Consider the following 7,362-nt stretch of genomic DNA (forward strand, 5'->3'; position numbering starts at 1 on the left):
AAATCTGTGTAAACACTATTGTGAATTATAAACAGTTACAGAAATTGCATTACAAAATTTGCTCCTCATTCAGTGACAACTCTTTTGTTTGTCTCTTGTACTTCTGCATCCGATCAACTCTTACAATTGTCCAACTCTAATCTGCAAGCATTGATGGATTCCATTTTCCTTGATATCTTTTCTCCATAGCTGCAATATCTGGGTGAAATCTCTAACCATTCTCGTCCCTCACTGCTCCACAGTTTGATGGAAAAAAGTCTAGAAGCGAATGTAAGAAATTAATCTTTAAAGGACATGTTACAACCCAGATCCTTATAGGTTTTGAGGAGACTTTCCACCAACGCTTCATAGTTATCTGCTTTTGAGTTTCCCAAAAAATTAGTTACCACTAATGCAAATGCTACCCATGCAGCCTTTTCCTTTCTCCGCAACAGAGAAACTCATTATCTTGGAGAAGCATATGAATCAATTAAGACTCTTTCCTTTATCCTTTCTTCGCTCAACTTTGGAAATTTATCAATGAGATACTTGAAAGCTCTTTAGGGAGGAGTAAGCACTGAAATACTCGGATGCTTGTTACTCACTGAGCAATTCCTAATTCTTGGTTGCTCGTCTATGGGAAATTTTAGCCGAAAGAGTTACAATACAAACAATTGTTACCGTCCACCTTTCGTGTCTCCCCTATCTCCTCATAGATAGTAAGCTTGCGAGCAGGTCCATCACTCCTCTTGACATCTGTAGATTTATGTGATTGTTATTCTGTAATGTCTTTTATTGTCTGTACAATTCTCCTCTACAATTAAAAGTGCTGTGAAATACAGTACAGACCAAAAGTTTGGACATACCTTCTCATTTAAAGATTTTTCTGTATTTTCATGACTATGAAAATTGTACATTCACACTGAAGGCATTAAAACTATGAATTAACACATGTGGAATTATATACTTAACAAAAAAGTGTGAAACAACTGAAAATATGTCTTATATTCTAGGTTCTTCAAAAGTAGCCACCTTTTGCTTTGATGACCTATTTGCACACTCTTGGCATTCTCTTGATGAGCTTCAAGAGGTAGTCACCGGAAATGGTTTTCACTTCACAGGTGTGCCCTGTCAGGTTTAATAAGTGGGATTTCTTGCCTTATAAATGGGGTTGGGACCATCAGTTGTGTTGTGCAGAAGTCTGGTGGATACACAGCTGATAGTCCTACTGAATAGACTGTTAGCTGTTTTTTTCTTGCCATAATACAAATTCTAAGTAAAGAAAAACGAGTGGCCATCATTACTTTAAGAAATGAAGGTCAGTCAGTGCGAAAAATTGGGAAAACTTGGAAAGTGTCCCCAAGTGCAGTTACAAAAACCATCAAGCGCTACAAAGAAACTGGCTCACATGAGGACCGCCCCAGGAAAGGAAGACCAAGAGTCACCTCTGCTTCTGAGGATAAGTTTATCCGAATCACCAGCCTCAGAAATCTCAGGTTAACAGCAGCTCAGATTAGAGACCAGGTCAATGCCACACAGAGTTCTAGCAGCAGACACATCTCTTCAACAACTGTTAAGAGGAGACTTTGTGCAGCAATCCTTCATGGTAAAAATAGCTGCTAGGAAACCACTGCTAAGAACAGGCAACAAGCAGAAGAGACTTGTTTGGGCTAAAGAACAGAAGGAATGGACATTAGACCAGTAGAAATCTGTGCTTTGGTCTGATAAGTCCAAATTTGAGATCTTTGGTTCCAACCACGGTGTCTTTTTGCGACGCAGAAAAGGTGAACGGATGGACTCTAGATGCCTGTTTCCCACCGTGAAGCATGGAGGAGGTGTGATGGTGTGGGGGTGCTTTGCTGGTGACACTGTTGGGGATTTATTCAAAATTGAAGGCATACTGAACCGGCATGGCTACCACCGCATCTTGCAGCGGCATGCTATTCCATCCAGTTTGCGTTTAGTTGGACCATCATTTATTTTTCAACAGGACAATGACCCCAAACACACCTCCAGGCTGTGTAAGGGCTATTTGACCAAGAGGGAGAGTGATGGGGTGCTACGTCAGATGACCTGGCCTCCACAGTCACCAGACCTGAACCCAATCAATATGGTTTGGGGTGAGCAGGACCGCAGAGTGAAGGCAAAAGGGCCAACAAGTGCTAAGCATCTCTGGGAACTTCTTCAAGATTGTTGGAAGACCATTTCCGGTGACTACCTCTTGAAGCTCATCAAGAGAATGCCAAGAGTGTGCAAAGCAGTCATCAAAGCAAAAGGTGGCTACTTTGAAGAACCTAGAATATAAGACATATTTTCAGTTGTTTCACACTTTTTTGTTAAGTATATAATTCCACATGTGTTAATTCATAGTTTTGATGCTTTCAGTGTGAATGTACAATTTTCACAGTCATGAAAATACAGAAAAATCTTTAAACTTTTGGTCTGTACTGTATGTTGGCGCTATAGAAATAAAATTATTATATTATAAAGGAGGGCCTCATACACATTCTGTTCAAATTGCGATGTCGTGGTACTCCTAGACTCATAAAGGCTATGCCCTAAGTGCAAATCCTGCCCAAAATTACAAGCAGGGTCATCCATACACCCTTGAAGGCACCAATTGTAGTGCCTCATTAAAATATTGTGAACAAAGTGTAGTGGCACTTCTACACTCAAAGTGCAAAGAAAGGAAAAAACTACTATAAGCAGGGTCATTCATTGACTCTAGAAGGCAACAACTGGCAGGCCTCATTCAAATATTGAAGATTAAAAATTCTTTATGTGCTGCTGTCATCTGGTGGTGTGGAAAAGTCAGGGCTAATCCTGGCTTTGTTCATTTTTATCAGAGTGAGCCTGTCAGCCAGGTACTGCTTGATCATCTTTAAAAACCTTTCCCTCCTTGTCATAAATACCCGGTCATCAGGGCATGGACACTGGTAGGGTGTCATGAAATTGGCCCAGGCCTTTGACAGTGTACCCCTGCCTCATCTGTACCTGGTGTGTGTGTGTGTGTGTCTCCCTTGCCTTTCCTCCTTGGTTGGGCAAGGAAGCTTGCCCCCTGTTACTAGCATTGTCTGATGGGAATTTTTTCAACATATTTTCCACAATGGCCTTCTGATAAAGCACCATTTTAGTAGGCCTCTCTACCTCAGGAAGGAGAAATGCAAGGTTCTCCTTGTACCATTTGTCTATCAGGGTGAACACCCAGTTCTCTCTTTTGGCCAAGATGAATGTAACACGAGGGTCACGGTAAAGGCCGAAGTACATAAAGTCTGCCATATGTGCCAAGCTCCCTACAATCAACATTCCCCTGTCTCCACCATGATGACTACTCTCCATTAAAGATGAGCGAATACTTCAATATTCGGTTCCGGTTACGATCACCGATTTTGCAATATTCACCGATTTATTCATCTAATATTCGCCGAACATAGCTGAACACCATTGGATTCAAGGGGAGGCAAAACCAAACGCATACACAACACTTTCAAACGGGCCCAAAAGCTGCCAAAACAGATCAAATTAGGCGCAGACACCAGGAAAGTGGCCTCAATTGACCCACAGTGCAAATTTTATAATGACACAGCAGCAATCAGTCATGGGCCATGCATGAGGTATCAGGGTCTGGGCCAGCATTTACAGCTTTGAATTGAACTTCAAATTCAGACAAGGTGGGTGAGGAATCGGTGTAGGCCTGCTGTGCTGAGAGCCCTGATAACACATGCAACAGCTCAACCTGCTTTTATGCTCAGCCACACTCAGAAGGCAGAAATATGAATTTCATAGATTAGTATTGGTACAAAAATTTAAGGAAGGCAGTTGACTGAAAGTAAGTGGAAGCCTGATGGTCTGGAAGGCCTACTGCGACAGGCAACACACATGAAGGAGACCCAAGCAGAAGTTTCCCCATTTCCAAAAATTAAAGGCTGACACCACCAAAGTGGCATCAATTTCACCAGAGTAAAAATGTTATAATTAGGACCGACACCTCTTCCACTTCAGCCAACCCAGCAGATGGAGACCCAATCAGGAGTCTTCAAATTAAAAAAATTAGGGCCTGACACCACCAAAGTGGCATCAATTTCAGTAGAGTAGAACTAGTATAATGGGGACCTACAGCCAACCCAGCAGATGGAGACCCAATAAGGAGTGTTCACATTTCCCTAAATTAGGGGCTGACACCACCAAAGTGGCATCAATTGCAGAAGAGTAGAAATAGTATAACGAGTACCGACACCTCTTCCACTACAGCCAACACAGCAGATGGAGACCCAACCAGGAGTCTCCACATTTCCAAAAATAAAGGGCTGACACCACCAACGTGGCATCAATTTCACCAGAGTAGAAATAGTATAATTAGGACCGACACCTCTTTCACTGCAGCCAGCACAGCAGATGGAGACCCAATCAGGAGTGTTCACATTTCCCTAAATTAGAGGCTGACACCACCAAAGTGGCATCAATTTCACCAGGTTACAAATATAATGGGGAGCGACATCTCTCCCACTACAGCCAACCCAGCAGATGGAGACCCAACCAGGAGTGTTCACATTTCCCTAAATTCAGGCCTGACACCACCGAAGTGGCATCAATTTCAGTAGAGTAGAAATAGTATAATGGGGACCGACACCTCTTCCACTACAGCCAACCCAGCAGATGGAGACCCAATCAGGACTGTTCACACTTCCCTAAATTAGGGGCTGACACCACCAAAGTGGCATCAATTTCAGTAAAGTTGAAATAGTAAAATTGGGACCGACATCTCTTCCATTACAGCCAACCAGCAGATGGAGACCCAATCAGGACTGTTCACATTTCCCTAAATTAGGGGCTGACACCACCAAAGTGGCATCAATTTCAGTGAAGTTGAAATAGTAAAATTGGGACCGACATCTCTTCCATTACAGCCAACCAGCAGATGGAGACACAATCAGGCGTCTTCAAATTTAAAAAAATGAGTGGCAGACGCCACCAAAGTGGCATCAATTTCACTAGAGTAGAAATAGTATAATGGGGACTGACACCTCTTCCACTACAGCCAACACAGCAGATTGGAGACCCAACCAGGAGTCTCCACATTTCCAAAAATTAAGGGCTGACACCACCAAAGTTGCATCAATTTCACCAGAGTAGAAATAGTATAATTAGGACCGACAACTCTTTCACTACAGCCAACCCAGTAGATGGAGACCCAATCTGGAGTGTTTACATTTCCCTAAATTAGGGGCTGACACCACCAAAGTGGCATCAATTTCAGTAGAGTGGAAATAGTATAATGGGGACCGACACCTCTTCCACTACAGCCAACCCAGCAGATGGAGACCCAACCAGGAGTGTTCACATTTCCAAAAATTAGTGTTAACATCTGCAGCAGCAACAGCAGGCACAGAAGCCATGCTAAAGATATCACAGACTGCAATTACACGAGATCAATGCAGCACACTAAAAACTAGAACATCGCCTACTCTGTACAGTCTGTGATTGGGGTGCAAAAGTCCTTGGAGATCCATGACTTGTTCATCTTGATGAAAGTTAGGCGGCCTACACTTTCATGGGACAGCTGGCTGCGTTTATCCGTCAGGACACCACCAGCAGCACTGAAGACACGTTCTGAGAGAACTCTGGCTGTTGGGCATAATAAAACCTCCAAGGCGTGACAGGCGAGCTCAGGCCACTCATCCATTTTTGAAGACCAAAATGTAAAAGGGTCCAAACCCTCCCTAATAGTATTGATATTGAGCACTAGATACTCCTGCACCATCCTCTCCAGTAGTTCACCAAGTGTCAGACTTGGATTCTGTTGTGCTGGTGCCCAAGCTGGTGCAAAAAATGTGTGAAATGATTCACAGAAATTGCTACTGCTACTTACACTGCTGCTGCTATTGTTTTGGCATTGCTGAATTGACATGCCGGAGGTTGAAAGTCTACAGGTGCGATGCACACAGTACGCCTCACTGCTGTCTTGGGGAAAACCTCTCTTAAGGTTGTGTAAAAGTGTGTTTCGATACTCCAGCATTCATGGGTCCATTTCCAGGGTGGGAAGCATCTGGCAAAATTTACACTTATAGCGTGGATTGAACAACCCAGTAGTCAGCACTATTTTGAATCATAACTATATGGGGATCCTGTTGCAGATAGTGGCACTCATATGTTGGGCTCTTCATTGAGGTCCAAGGCCATGCTGTGTTGGTGGCTGGGTAACACTGATGCTTGTTTCCTCCGTCGCCTCCCGCCAACCACGAACAACAGAGAGGAGATGATTATCCTCTTCATCTCCTGACTGTTGCTCGCCCATCACCTCTTCCTCCTCCATTTCTTCCTCGCCTCTTGCACCTTCACTAACAGTTTGACTTGTATCACCAGCCCCCCTCGATAGCAGTAATCCATCCACCCTTGGCACCCCCCTGTGTGATGACAGTCTGGATCTTTGAGACATTGTTATACCTTTTGCATCCTCCTCTTCTTCTGGGAAAACCACCTCCTGCCACAAGCTATTCAAAGTCTGCTCCAGCATGTAGATGACCAGAATAGTAATGCTGATGACGGTATCGTCAACGCTAACCATCTTAGTAGCCATTTCAAAACTGTGCAGAAGGGTGTACAGGTCCTTAATCTGTGCCCACTCCATGAATGTGATATGCCCCACGTCCGTACTGTGTTGGCTCTCGCTATACAACATGAAATACTGCGTCAGGACTCATTGCTGCTGCCACAGTCTTTGCAACATGTGCAGAGTGGAATTTCACCGTGTCGGCACATTGTATATCAACCTGTTAACTGGCATGGACAAAGACCTCTGTATCGATGCAAGTCGATGACCTGAGGGGTGCGAACGGCATAAGTGAGCACACAGCTTCCGTGCTTTCTGCAGCAGCTCATTCTGGCCAGGATAGTAGCGGAGAAATCTGTGTACCACCAGGTTGAGGATGTGAGGCATGCAAGGCACGTGTGTGAGCTTGCCTTGGCGTAGGGCCGCCACCAGGTTCGCACCTTTATCGCACACGGCCTTCCCTGGCTCAAGGTTCAGCGGAGACAGCCATTGCTCAAACTCAGCTCCTTAACTGTATGATGGCGATCTCCAAGGCATATTAATTTTATCTCTGCCTGACTGCAGTGAGCCCTGGCTGCGCAGTACAGAGGTGGTTTGGATACGCTCTGCACTGTTGGAACGTGTGTCTCATTAAGGCAGAGGTTGAGTGCGCAGGGGGAGGCCTTAGAGGAAGTGGAGGAAGCAGAAGCAGTGGAGGAAGTGGGAAATACAGAGATTTGTTCTGCAAGCCTTGGGGATTCCAAGACTTGCGGAGCAGCCCCTTCCCCGTCTGCCCTCACAGCCACCAGCGTCACCCAGCGCCCAGTCAGCGAGATGTAACGCCCTTGGCTATG

This window comes from Phyllobates terribilis, unplaced genomic scaffold, assembly GCF_046119375.1.
Source record: "Phyllobates terribilis strain yellow unplaced genomic scaffold, ASM4611937v1 Scaffold_85__1_contigs__length_6476398, whole genome shotgun sequence".
Lineage (NCBI taxonomy): Eukaryota > Metazoa > Chordata > Amphibia > Anura > Dendrobatidae > Phyllobates > Phyllobates terribilis.